This window comes from Chenopodium album, chromosome 14, assembly GCF_948465745.1.
Source record: "Chenopodium album chromosome 14, dcCheAlbu1.1, whole genome shotgun sequence".
In the NCBI taxonomy this organism is placed as follows: domain Eukaryota; kingdom Viridiplantae; phylum Streptophyta; class Magnoliopsida; order Caryophyllales; family Amaranthaceae; genus Chenopodium; species Chenopodium album.
In genome coordinates, this window is record NC_137847.1 from 32939935 (window position 1) to 32955307 (window position 15373).

The following is a 15373-nucleotide window of genomic DNA, read 5'->3' on the forward strand; positions in this document are numbered from 1 at the left end:
GCTTCAAAGAAAAAGGAGCGAGCGCTCCTGATGATTTGCACACCCGCTCTGACGTAGGGGAAAGACTAGGTCGTTGACTAATCCTCCCTCGGTCAAACTAAATTTATAAACACTCAACAAACCTAAATACAAGTATAGAGGTAAGTCAAGGGTCGAACCCAAAGGAATTGTAATGTTCAAGCGCTCTCAATCAATGCCTAAGCTAGGTCGAAGTCTAAGGATAAAAGGTAACACTAACCAACTAACAAAACAAAGAACCAAACAAATAAAGCACTAGGGAATGGGGATCAACAAGTAATCATGACAATTGTAGCAACTCGGGAACAACATGAAAATCAATGGTTGCGAAGACTAATGGTAAGAGCAATCAAAAGAGCTCAACAAACTATCTCCTAGAGGTCTAACTAGCGCCAACTACGAGAGACTCTAACTAGGAACATCACTAACCAAACTCAATCGACAATTGTGAGCTACAAATCAATGGTCCGTATCAATGTAGACTCACAATGTAATCTAGCATAATTCTCAAGGCCTAATCGAATTACACACATGCATAATTTCCATTAATCACTTTAATCTTAACAATCAATCAACAAAATTCCCAAATTAAACACAATCAATCAATCATACAACTTTTACCCAGTCCCTAGCCAAACAACTACCCTAACATCATCATCGAATCAATTAACAACTAAGGAAATCAAGAATCAACAATATATGAAGAACAACTACACTAATCAAGCATCAAACATCAAAATCAATCCAAACAAACTTGAATATTAAACAAAGCAATAGAATGAGATAGAGTTAGAAATGCTCATTGATAATAGAGAAAATCTTCAACACAATTGTCACCATTGAATCTTCAATCTCTCAATCACCATTGAAATTCCTCACTTTCTCTCTCTAAATCTACTCCTAAACTAACCCTAAAACTAGAGAGAGAAGCTCTCAACTAAGCTAAGAATATGAATTCTAATTCTAATTCTCTCTACAAAAATCGGGTAACAAGTAGATATTTATAGGAGGCGCGAAACGAAACCGAGCAAAGCAGGGACCAAGGGTGGCGCGCCCGCGCGGGCTGGTGGCACGCCCGCGCCCGCGCTCCTCTAGGTTTCTTCGGTTCTTCTCGAGGCTTCGTGCGTTCGCTAATGGCTTCGAATAAGCGCACCGAATGATGATGATGGACACCAAGGATGGCAAATCCAAAGGAGCTTGACGGTGGGTTCAACAACACTCCTTCATGAGAGCACGACTTGAGAGCGCAAGAGCTAGAACTTCGAGAATCCGCTTCCTTGCTTCTTGAGCTTTCCTATTGCCATGAGCTTGCTCCAAAAGCATCTTCCACCTTGGTAAACCACCAATATCAAGACCCGAGCCTCGTACTATACCTACAACCACGAAAAGAGAGCAAATAAAGGAGAAAAGACTAGAAAAACCATCAAAATGAACAAAACCACAAAATAAGAGAGAAAAGGTAAAACAAAGAGCAAAAGCATAAAACTAAGAATTTATTCAATAAGAAGACTATAAAAGAAGGAAAAAGCAACCTAAATGCTCATCAAATGGGTGCCATTTATGACAGCCATCAAATAACCCCAAGCTTATCTTTTTCTCATCCTCGAGCAAAACAAAACCAAGGGATGGAAAATGATGAGATTATTCAAACAAACAAAAGAAAAGAGGAGACAAGAATATACACTAACTCACTTTCATAGGACGGTCAATTTTAGCAACTAAAGACAAGCCATTTAAACCCCTAGATCGCCCTAGAGGACGAGTAATGCTCTCGTAAGGGTTTCCTAAGAGATTGACCCATAACTCTCACAAACCAAACAAACAAGGCAAAGCACGAAAAAGAAGCAAAAAGAAAAGAAAAGGAAAGAAAACAAATGTTCATGAATGGACTTTTTGCAAATGTACAAGCATAAATGAATGCAAATCTTTCTAAACAAGTAAGGGAGTGCACGTTTCAAGATATCTATGGTTGATTGAAACATAGGACATGCTAAGCATAGAGAACTTATCAAGACACAAGTCACTTTCATCTCAAAAATTTTTTAGCACATTCTCCCAATTAGCTTCAAATCTACTTTTAGCAAGCATCTCAATGGTTCCTCGAAGGAACCAGTAAAAGAAAGAGATTTGAGGCTACTCGACGTCTCAACTATTGCACACCGCTCTATAAGCTTGACCTACATCTCCCTCCACCGACTTGTGACTCAACCACAAAGGTGAAAAGGTCTTGGAAAGGGTTGTAATGTAAGGGCGAAAAGGGTAAGGGTAGGCTAAAATTTGAAATTTGGTGGTATACCTAAATCGTGAAGCAAAGATTTGCCAAATCTCAACACCAAAACCAAGTAATCACCAAACAAAAACACAACACACCCAAGCTTATTCAAAGCCAAGAATCACAAACATATGTACAAAAAGCGTAAGAACGCTTCCCCCCAAGCTTGAACAAAGCATTGTCCTCAATGCTTGAAAATGAAAAAAGAATCACATCAAAATATTTTTGGATTTTCTCAATTTTTCACTTTTTTCAAATTTTGCCAAAGCGATTGAATGAGCTTAGCTTTTTCTCATTTTTTCATGTTTTCACTTTATTTATTGTCCTCGCCTCTTTTAACTATGAACGAATTTTCAATTTTGCATTTGAATGTCCTTGCCCCTTTTTTTTTAACTTTGGACGGCTTTTTCATTTATTCACTTGCCATTTTTCACAAGATATACAAAACATAAGCTTGCATACAAATAAGAACCAATATCCAAACTCATATACCACAATCTCCAATAACATGATCATTTGCTTCACAAAAACCAAAAATGGAACAAAAAATGAAACAAAAGGCTCAAAGTTCTAAAGATGTGGCTTGAAAAGAAGGGAAAAGGCTCAAATGGTTAACAAGAAGGCAAATGTAAACCCAAGGACTAAAAATAAAGAATACTATCCTAGAAAAGAAAAATTACCACCCCGAAAAGATGCCTTTGTCCTCCCTAGATGGTTCGGTCTCGTGTTTGAGAATTATGACTCAAGATTCAAGATTAGGTCCGTAATAGTCAAGGATCCATGCCACTCATGCAAGTAAGTGTAGAAGGCTTGAAAAATAGTAAACCTCACATGATGTAGCAAAAACTCACTATTGGTGTCAACTCGACCATAGGAAGCAACTACCAAGCATGCCACAAACAAGCAGAATCGGGTTTCATGATCCCCCTAGTTCTTAGATATGCTACCTTAGCATACGCCATCCTAGAATCAACCAAGCATATTCTAAAATCGTGCATACCACTACCAATTAGGAAGATGTTCATTCAAAAGCAAAAGTCCGTTGGTACATAGTCCAATTCACAAGAAAGATAATAAAAAGGAAAACAAATCCTCAAAAACTTTATACAAACCAAAAAAAAAAGGAAAAGAGAAGAAAAGAAAAGAAAAGAAAAAAAAAAGGAAAAATAAAGAAGATAGGAAAACAAAGATAAAGGAATAGTAAGAAAATAAAGAAAGGAACAAAGATGCAAGTATAACACGTAATTCCCAATCATCAAACAAGTGGTCATTCGACAACAACGTCAATGACCCCAAACACTCTAAGGTGTTATAATCATACATCCTCGAACCGTTCAACTTCTCCTAAAACTAATCCTAATCTATGCATCCAAGAAAAGTAAAGAAATAAAAGAAAGAAAATAAGAATGATCTCACTGGGCTTCCAAGCAATGCTAATAAAAATAAGGCGAAAGATCAACCACCTTCATTAAGCTCCAAGAATCAATAACATCATCATCAAAGCCAAGTGAGAAGAAAAATAGAAAATAGAGCTATAAACAAAGAAAACGGTTAGTAACTTCAAAACAAAATAAAAGAAAGCAAAACTAAACAAAAAGAAACAAAAAAGCAAAAATCAAGTTAAACTACCAAAAAGAAAGTGAGAATAAGCAAAGAAAACTAAAGAAACTAACACTAAACTAGCAACTAATCACTTAAACTACAAGATTTCGATTCACGGGAGCAAACAACATGCATCATCATCATAGAAATCAACACAACAATAACATCATTAAGAGAGAAAAAATAGATATGGAAAGCTCATACAATAATCAAACACCATCAAGAAGAGACCAAGGCATGCAATTATCAATCATCGAGGCAAAAAGTAGATAAGGCAATTCCCAAGAACAATATTGGCCACCGAGACAAACCCTTAAGAAAATAAAGTTCCCCCAAGCTAAACATGAATACATCTCAACATCCCATCAATACAAAGAAAACAACACATAAAATAAAGGATGGAGGAAAAATGCACAAAATAGGGGAACTAGCTACCACTCGGCCCGGCATTATCATTGTCATCCCCGTCATAGGAAAACCTGGATGGGGGACCATAAGGATCCCATCCCCCGGTGTAGCCGGGTGGCCAACCATAGGTGTTAGACCTCGAGGGTCCTTGCCAATAAGGATACCCACTTGATGGAATAGGACTAAGTTGGGTGGAAAATATGGGTAGTTAACTGCGAGGGAGATCTATCTCCCCACGGTTAACACTTGCATCATACAAATGTTGTTGTTGGAGAAACATACCTTGTTGCATCTCCGAAATGCCTCTCATTTGATTATAAATTGCTTCAAAATCTTGATCGTACATGCCTTCCAAACGAATTTGCATCCCCTTCATTTGCGCACTAAGAGCATCCATATCGGCGTTAGCAAATTTGTGTTGTTATTACTCTTGATGTTGTTGTCGTTGTCGTTGTTGTTGTTGTTGACAATGTTGTTGAAATTGTTGTTGTTGTTGTTGTGGAGCTACTTCTTCTTCCTCTTCATTTTCTTCTTCTCCTATTTCCTCATCATCATCATGGGGGAGGCGGTTACTTAGGGGCACTACTACAAAAAGCGTGTTTTTTGGACGATTTTTAGGCCTTTTTTCGACGCTAAAAAGCGTCGCAAAAATATTTCTCGACGCTGCTAAAAAGCGTCGAGAATACGTGAGTCGAGAATTTTAAGGGACACAAAAAAGCGTCGAGAATATCGACGCTTTTATGTGTCCTAACTTATATACGAAGTGTCGGAAAATACTTATTTCGCGCATTATCCCAACTTTGTGTAGTTTTTAGCGACGCTTTTACATGTCCACATACTCAAATTTAGCGACGCTTTTTGTTGTCTTGCATTTATTCGTGTCAGCCTATGGTATGATGGGAAACTCTTGAAATATGAAAATGTGCAAAATATGTAGACATTAAAAAGCGTCTAGATTTTTTTTAAGCTTTTTTTTTTCCTTTTATTAAATTATTACCATCATACATACATTATAGTTATTTAAATTTATCATAAATTAAACTAATAACATTAAAATTAAAATAAACAAATATCCTATATAACTAGATTTAAAAAAAAAACAATAATTAATCAACAATAATAAGAGTACGTAGTTAATTACCAAATTTATAAAAGAATACATCAACACAATTAATAAAAAAAATGTCGCATATTATAGTAGCCTTTCCCTAAATAAATACATCACTAATATAAGACTAAAAACAAAAATAGATAGATGATGGCCTTATAGATGATATAGTCGCTTGTTTTGATGCTCAAGTGTCCCAGCCTATTCTCTTGTTGCACCTACATTGCCTTTTCCAATCTTCAAAAAAAAAAAAAATACAAAGTATAAATTAGTACATTAAAATATAGGCTTGAGATTCAACATGTTGTATTTAAACAACAATGAAAAGACCAATGTATTTAAACCAGAACATACACATGCTGAGAAAACTACAACTTTCAGAGCATATTAAGAATTAGTCCACAATACAGACTAATAAAAGTCTTTGTATCAACCAAGTATAATGAAGCACCATAATTATACCATGATAAATATCAAAGCATAAGATAAAACAATTTAAATGAGGTTCAACAAGTATATAAGTAAAGATAAACACCGACAAAGCTAATAGAAAGGGTAATCGACGCTTATACACACACACACACACAAGCTCTGAATTTCACACACACATACACAAGCATTTTGAATTTCAAATCTGCTTTTCAAATATGATTTTCAATTCTGTATTTCAGCATTTTGAATTATTGTGTCCGACTTGTAATCACCTCTCATAGTATTCTACATAAAATGTGACATAGAGTTGCTACATTATTAAAACATTAACTAGCTAAAATAAAAGTCCAATAAACGAAAGTTTAATAATGCAAGCTAAGCTAAGATACAGAGGCTATACAATGTAACTTTTTTTTTTTGACAAACAATGTTTAAGCAATCAACTACAAGATACAAATTCTGTAGACAAAAGTCCAAAAGCAAATAAAAGGAGGTGAGAGTGAACCAGGAACAATACCTTCATCATCCTGCTCCATAACATCTCCCTCATCCTCTGACGATGTTCAGCCACCATGTCGATGAGATCTCTTACTACTAGAAGAAGCAACATCATTCAAAGCATGACGTATAGCTTCAGCACGTTCAGCCTCCTTAATACACTCGTCAAAGGCACTACGGATAAGAGATAAAGAATCTAAAAAAGTAAAATATATACAAAACTGGTTAAAAATCCAACAACATAAAGAAACAAGACCCGTTTTAGAAAAGAAAAAGAAAAAAAAATCTCCCTGAACCCTTTCGAAGAAACAATATGAAACAGAAACACTTGAGCAAGAAGAAATATTTTATAGTATGCTTGGACAATTGCATCAAATAACTATAATTAGAGTATTAATTTTAGATGACTTACCATCATCTTCAATCATTAGGTATGTGCAATCTGACCTTTAGATGATAACAGTTGCAGCATAATTATCAGCCCTAACATAGTCCTCAATAGGTTTTCCCTGAAGCAACTGAGATAAAAATCCTCCAACAAAAGCATCACCTGTACGAGAAAGTGAGTGAGTGAAATTCTATGACGATGATTAAGCAGAGGTAACAATAAGCTGATTCTATCCAACATACAAGTTATGAGAGCATACCTGCTCCGTTAGTATCAACCAATTTTTCTTTACGAAACACTGGTACAGGGAATGTCGTCACTATGCCATCCTCAGCAATAAAAACAGGATCAGCACCCTGAGTAATCACAGTGATTCTCTTGTGTGTTCATGATGCCTTGGGACACCGGGAGATCTTAATGGCAATCTCTTCCACATTGTTAGTCTGTAATAAGAGCACTCATCAGATATATGAATTTAAACTGAAGCCGAATATATTATTTCACAAAAAAAAAAAAAAAAAAAAAAAACAAAAAACACACTTACCTCCCAACCGTGAGCTTTTGAGAAGGCTCTTGCTTCTGTTTCATTGCCAAAAACATAATCCATGTATCTGAAGCACATGAAACAAATTCTATCAATACTCTGCTTATACTTTCCTGGGTAAATTCTACAATCAAACGGGAAGATTAAAACTTACGGCAAAGCCTTCTCCTGAGGGTCCTTGAAGAATTCACAAATAAATGGAGCAGAGAGGTTCATCATGAAAATCTGCACATAAAGCACAAGTGTATAACAGTCCCCTGTCAGACTCAAAAGCCATTCAAAACAAGTAGAAAAATTAATGTGAAGCCAAAATTACTTGTCATTTGCAGAAGCATGTTCAGCCACAAGTTGAATGAATTCCGGAGATACAGTTAGAAAAAATCCAGCAATGTAGTAGAACTTGGCTTTCTCAACTATCAAATTTAATCATACATGCAAGTTAATTCAACTTTCAAATCATCGAAAATTGAAGAGGGACTTTGATATTTCAGGAAAAGTAGAAAGCTTATATACCCAATGCCCAGTTTTCAGGTTTCTTCAAATGGTCAACCTTGTAGCAGTTGGCAGCAGATAAATTAGCAACTAATGACTTGATTCACCTGAACATAAAACCATGAATCATCAGCCCTTATAATCAAGCACCAGGTCGACATAACTTGATAAAACAAATTCGAAGCACATCAAAGCAAGAATTAATGTAGTTCTACAGCATGGAGCCTAACTCATTCACAAAAATCTCATAATCAGCTTCAATGGTCTTTATGTTACACACCAATCTATATCAGCTTAATAACTTATGCTCTTTTGCGTAGATTAATCTTAGCATTGCATTCTGGTTTTAGAAGCCAACTTTCAACATGATGTATTTAAAATCCATTAATAACGATACACGGCCAATGCTCCAAGTCAATTATAGGTACAACATGATATCATAACCATATTTTAATTTGTGTTTACCTATTTCTAGAAATGGAGCAAATGGAACAATTGCTAAGTGCACTAAATTAGATAAAGATATCCTTTATCACAGCTTCAACTGATCATAAAAAATAGAAACATAGCAAGTAATTTTTATGTACATGTACTTCACACTACAGTATTCTAGCCCCATCAAAATTCCTACAACTATACAACTCCAGTCCAGAATTAACACAAATTAGAGAAAACCTTAAAAATGGCAAAATGAAATCGATAAAACCTAGATAAAAACAAATTAGAGAAAACCTTAAAAATGGCAAAATTAAAACACGAAATTAAAGAATCATACCAGAAAACAAATCAAAACGAGTGAAGTTAAGGGTAAAATGAAATGAAATCGATGAAACCTAGATAAACACAAATTAGAGAAAACCTTAAAAATGGCAAAATTAAAACACAAAATTAAAGAATCATACTAGAAAACAAATTAAAACGAGTAAAGTTAAGGGTAAAACTACAGAAATTAGAAGACAAACAAAAATAGATTGTCGATCGACATCAACAATTAGAATAAAAAATCGAGATGTGGAAAAAAATTGCACCTCCTAGAAATTCCTTGAGAAGTATAGATCTTGCGAAGACAGAAAAATTCATTAATTTTTGTAAGTAGATCTTTAACTTGGAAGCAAAGAATGGGAAGAAGTTGAGTAGTGACTAGAGCGAGAGAGAGAATAGAGAAGATGAGTGGGGCGGTGGTTGAAAATAGCAAGATTGAGAAGTGATAACCCTACGCTGCAACGTATTATCACGTACAGGACATGCGATTATGTTTCTCGACGCGGAATATAGACGAGAAAATCAAAGGACGCTTAAAAGCGTCGACGAAACACGGAACTCTCAATTTAATTGTGACGGTCTTCCCTAGTGTCGAAGGTAAAGCGTCGAGAATACAAGCATTTTGTAGTAGTGACATGCCATACATTAGGCACATCCTCACGGTGGATAGAAGTCAAGGAGGGGTTAGGGAGATAGCACCAATGCTTGTTCTCCCTAAGCCAATCGAACACCTCATCATCATCATTCTTAGCCAAAAATTGCACTTGCTTTAATTGTGCAATGTCGAGGTAGAGGGTGCTCGAACTACCCACCGGAGTACAAGAGGGTAAGTAGTGGCCAAGGTGAAGGTTGGTCACGAGCCTCGTAACCATGCTACCACAAGGGATCTCTCCGGACTCCCTAGATTACAACCCCTTGCAATATCTCAAAAACATGAACCCTAAGTTCAAACGACCTCAGTACTCCTCCCTAGTAGCCAACCATAGATTCTGAAGCTCTAATTGACTCAATTTTCCCAATTCTTGCTTTGCGATTATCGAATATCCCAAAAGCCTATGAAGAACTCGAAGACACAGTTGGAAAACTTTGCTTATCACGGCATACCGAGTAACAAAGTCGCCTTCTCCTGAAATATCATCCCACCAAGAATTTTGGTCATATCCATCGAAGAAGAACTCGGGGTCCAAGACATCCGCCCCCGGATTAAGATCAAGCGCCGCATTGAACTCGGCGAGAGAAAGATCATTGTGAATGTTGAATAGCTGAAAATGGACACGGTAGATGCCACCTTCTACCGCCTCTTATTTTACCGTAGCCAAAAACACCAAAGTTGGCTCAACGTAAGTACGATAACATGTGTTCACGAAGGTGCTCATGCGAAGATTGCTAAACAACTCCCTTAAATCCTCATCAATCCCCAATTTGATCATATCCGGTTGAAAGTAGTGACGAGAGGGCTTGAGGGAATGGTTCTTTTTGAGCTTGGCATATCGATCTTTTTGTATTGGGTCTCGGATTTTTGTTTTGGGTATAGGAGTAGGTTTTTGTGGTTGAGAAGTATATGGGTTTGAAGAGGGTTCTTCAATGGTGATGGTGGTCTTTTGTTTTTTTAGAGGAAATGGATTGCATAAGATTTGACATTGTGTTTCCTCCAAATTAACCAATTCAAAATCCAATTAATTAACTCCACAATCACCACAATAACACCACAAAGCACTTCCAAATACCAAAATCACAACTCCTTAATCAATAACACCAATCACACAAGCAACACCTTACTACCAAAAATCCAAATTTTTAACTTCTCACAATCACCACCAAATGAACCAAATTTGCTACACAAACATACAACAACATAATGTGAGCAAAAATCAATCAACAACAAACACAAATAATCAACAAAAAATCATATTCAATCATCAAAATCATTAAAACACATACTACTACTATTCACAACCATAACAATCAAATTCTAGCAACAATAGGATATAATTATGTAAAATAGAGTCAAAGAAGAAGATTATACCACACTTGAAGCAAGATTGATCATGAATAAGCCACCAATTCCTACCAAGTAGAAAAACCCCAAATTTGGTCTTCAATGGAGGAGAGAGATTGGAGGTTGATAATTGAAGAAAGTAGTATGATTTTTGTTGTTAAGGATGAATTTGTGAAGGAATTTGATGATTTTTGATGGATTTTTGGTGATTTGATGATGCAAGTTTGATGAACAAGGGTTAGGGTTTCGGTTTTCTTGAGTGAGAAAGTAGATTGGTGCGAGCTAGGTTGAGGGTGAAGGGGAAATGAGGGAAAGAAAGGAGAAAGAAAGAAGATAAGAGACTCGGCCCGACCAGGTGCCGGGCGCGCGACCTGGCTGCGCGCCCACGCCAGTGTCGCGGGCGGCCGCGCCCCTGCCTGGCGCACCAGCGCCTGGCTTGGCTCCCTTCTTGAAATTTTTGCTAGGTGCGTTCTACTGTGGGCTAATTGTCCAATATCATCCCGGGATTATTGAACCCACGAAAGATGGCAGTTTCAAAACATGTTGATAGTGGATTCAACATCCAAAAATAATGAGAGCACCACAATGAACCCACCAAGTTCAAATGTACTTCAAATTTTAGCACAACTTTCCCTAACTTACCTCATTGCATTACCTTACCCTTTTACCTCAAAATTGAATAAAATCGAACATATTCTCATTTAAAACACAAAACCTTTCCATTGCTCATGCTTGCTCCAAATAATCCATATCCAACGAATTTAACCTATCAATCCAAATAGAAAACAAGTGAAAGAAAAGAAAAGTAAAAGAAAGAAAATTAAGAAAAATAAAAATCAAAAGAAAAGGGTTAGAAAATCGGGTTGCCTCCCGGGAAGCGCTTGCTTAAAGTCCTAAGCTCGACCCTTCCTCCAAATCATGGAGGGTCAAAGAACACCACCTTATCCAAAGTGGTGGAGATGGTAAAATCATTGCAAAGCTTGTGAAAAGTCACATCATGAACCATGTCATCTTGAATCATAAAAACCGGATCAAACTTTTTAGGCTTCAACTTCCTCTTATATTTCTTGGAAACTCTCTTCTTTTTCTTTGATTTCTTCTTCCTTGGATCTTTGAGATCCTCATGTTCACCACTTGAAAAACTATTCTCGTCATCCTTCACAAAAAGCTCAAACCAAAAAGGCATTTCAAACTCATTCTCAAGCTTCGAGGGATCCTTGTCTTCTTCACTAACAATCTTGCTTTCAATAATTTTAGGAACATCATCACAAGCTACACGCATATCGTTAGTAGAAGACATAAACATGGAATCATTAACATTCGAAGGCAATGAGTTTATGCACATAACTCCTTGCACATAGGATAGAGACTCATGCATCGACTTGAGCTTAAAACATGCCTTATTATTACCAACACACAAAGTAATCATGCCACCTTTCACATCTATCAAAGCACCCGAAGTTGCTAAAAATGGCCTCCCTAGAATGATAGGAATGTTGTCATCCTCTGCAAGCACAATGAGATCAACGGGAATAGTGAACTCTCCTATCTTGAGGGGCACATCCTCAATTCTACCCATTGGGAACTTAATAGAACGGTCGGTCAATTGAAGGGTTATATTGGTTGGAAGGAGCTCACCTAACTTATGTTTCTTGAAAACGGAGTAAGGCATGATGCTAACACTAGCACCAAGATCACAAAGGGCATTTTGAAACAATTTCCCTTTAATATTGCAAGGAATGAAGAAATTTATGGGGTCTTTCATCTTTTGGGGTAAGTCATTATGGATAAAGGCACTACAACATTCCCCCAAACTCGCCGGTTCAACCACATTGCAATCTCTCTTACCGCTCAAGATTTCCTTAAGAAATTTAGAATAGTAAGGCATTTGCTCCAAAATATCAGTGAAAGGAATAGAAAGATGAATTTTCCTAAGCATCTCGATAAATTTCCCGAATTGTTCATCCAACTTGTACCTATTGAACTTTTAGGGGTATGGAAGTCTCGGTTTGAAATCCTCATCTTGCTTCCTCTCTTTCTCTTTTGTCTCCTCATTAGAACTCTCACTCATCTCGCTAGACTCAACACTCTTCTTTTTCTCTTGAACTTTTTCTTTGCTCACACTTTTTGACACCTTGTTCCCATTTTCCTCACTTGAGTCACTCCTCTTCTCATCCTCCTCACTCATCCTAGAAACTCTCTCTTCAAGCACTCTCCCACTCCTTCTGGTAATAGAATAAACGGACTTCTTAGGATCAACTCCTTGAGAAGGTAATGAAGAAGAGCTAGCACAATCTTTCAAGGTATTGGCTAGTTGAGTGATTTGGGTCTCAAGCATCTTGTTGTGCGTCATCATCTCAATGATCTCCTCTAAGGTAGTCTTGGAAGATGGTGGTTGAGCATAGGAATTATCACCATTGCCTTGAGGTCTTGAGCAAATCCGGGTGGGGTCCCCTTTGATTGTTGTTTTGAAAATTGCCCCTATTTTGATTGTTCCAATTAACTTGAACTTGATTATTGCCATAATTTTGGTGTTGGTCACCAAAGCCATGAGATTGGCCTTGATTTCCATACCATTGGCCTTGGTTTTGATTACTATAACCTTGATTGTTATAGTTACCTCGGAAACCTTGATTTCCTTAGTTCCTATAACCACCATTGTTGTAGTTATCAAAACTCCCTTGTTGGTGAGCATTCCTAGTCCCAAAATTCCTTGAACCTTCAAATCTTTGTCCATTGTTATTGTTGGAAACAAAATTCACTTGCTCACAATCATTGTTTTCAACATCATCACAATTCTCAAAAGCATGTGGACAACTAGAAGAGTCATGGTCATATGACCCACAAACATCACAAAAGACACATTCACTTGGCATATTACCTGAAGTAGAAGGAGGAGTAGAGTTAGATGATGTACCTATCCCCTTAATGTGGGAGGGAAGACTAGGTGCAATTGAAGAGGCACTCTCTAGCTTGGCCTTGATTAATGTCATCTCCTTCCCCAAGTTTGAGATTTGGGAATACAAGTTATTGATTGCATTGAGATAGTCAACCGAATAGACCGTTGAGCCACTCTTTCTTGTAGACTCTCTCTCTCCCTCTTGCCAATCCATGTAGTGACGAACTACATCCTCTATGATATCAACAACTTCTTCCTCGGTCTTGTTCATAATCGGGCCTCCGGCTCCGGCATCAAGACATGACTTCCCTTGGGGACTCAATCCTCCATAGAAGATTTGATAATTTGGTATGTCGGGATTCCATGATGAGGACATTCTCGTTGATACTCCTTGTATCTTTCCCAAGCCTCATACAAACTCTCACTAGGCTTTTGCTTGAAACATTGGATCAAGACATGACTCTAACTAGGAACGTCACTAACCAAACTCAATCGACAATTGTGAGCTACAAATTAATGGTCCGTATCAATGTAGACTCACAATGCAATCTAGCATAATTCTCAAGGCCTAATCGAATTACACACATGCACAATTTCCATTAATCACTTAAATCTCAACAATCAATCAACACAATTCCCAAATTAAACACAATCAATCAATCATACAAGTTTTACCCAGTCCCTAGCCAAACAACTACTATAACATCATCATCTAATTAATTAACAACTAAGGAAATCAAGAATCAACAATATATGAAGAACAACTACACTAATCAAGAATCAAACATCAAAATCAATCCAAACAAACTTGAATATTAAACAAAGCAATAAAATGAGATAAAGTTAGAAATGTTCATTGATAATAGAGAAGATATTCAACGTTCAACACAATTGTCACCATTGAATCTTCAATCTCTCAATCACCATTGAAATTCCTCACTTTCTCTCTCAAAATCTACTCCTAAACTAACCCTAAAACTAGAGAGAGAAGCTCTCAACTAAGCTAAGAATATGAATTCTAATTCTAATTCTCTCTACAAAAATCAAGTTACAAGTAGGTATTTATAGGAGGCGCGAAACGAAACCAAGCAAAGCAGGGACCCGGGGAGGTGCGCCCGCGCGGGCTGGTGGAGCGCTCGCACAGCAGGGCTGCGCGCCTGCGCGCTCGCGCCCGTGGGTTACGCGCCCGCGCTCCTCTATGTTTCTTCGGTTCTTCTCGAGGCTTCGTGCGTTCGCTAATGGCTTCGAATGAGCGCACCGAATGATGATGATGGACACCAAGGAAGGCAGATCCAAAGGAGCTTGACGGTGGGTTCAACACCACTCCTTCGTAAGAGCGTGGCTTGAGAGCGCAAGATCTAGAACTTGGAAAATCTGCTTCCTTGCATCTTGAGCTTTCCAAATGCCATGAGCTTGCTCCAAAAGCATCTTCTGTAGGAGTTTATGGTATGAATGTGGAAAACATGAATCATATTCATATAGCACCTAATCCCAAGATCATTCATAACACATAAAGAATTAGAATTAATACCTTTGTAGCGTGATTCCACGTGTGATCGAACAAGAATAGGGGAGACAAAGAACCTCAAACGTGATTCCTCTACTTGGTCCATGGGCATGGATTAAGATCTCCACTAATGCTAGTTAGTTGCAATTGAACCCTTCAATTGACCTTCTAAGGAGAAGAACGAGCAACGAACCAACCACGAACCACCACACGCGCCACTAGGGGTGGCCGTCCATGAGTCCAAGGGGAAGGAGAGAGTGAGCCGTGGGTTAGAGAGAGAGTGTGAGGGTTTTGGGATTTCTGGTTGCTTGATTCACAATCAACTGTTAATTGTTATGTCAATTGTTATGTCATACAACCCTAGGTATGGATCTTATTTATAGATCTCATCTCTAAATAAGAGTCCATGACAAAGCCCAAAACCTAACTCTAATCTAACTATGC

General features: G+C 37.5%; 1 non-coding gene across 1 annotated transcript; it reads left to right on the forward strand.

The window, feature by feature from the left end:
• The first annotated feature begins 13780 nt into the window (after positions 1-13780).
• On the forward strand, positions 13781-13886 carry LOC145580419 (small nucleolar RNA R71). The gene has a single exon (XR_014099466.1). It is a non-coding gene; the product is annotated as a small nucleolar RNA R71 (small nucleolar RNA).
• Positions 13887-15373: the final 1487 nt, after the last annotated feature.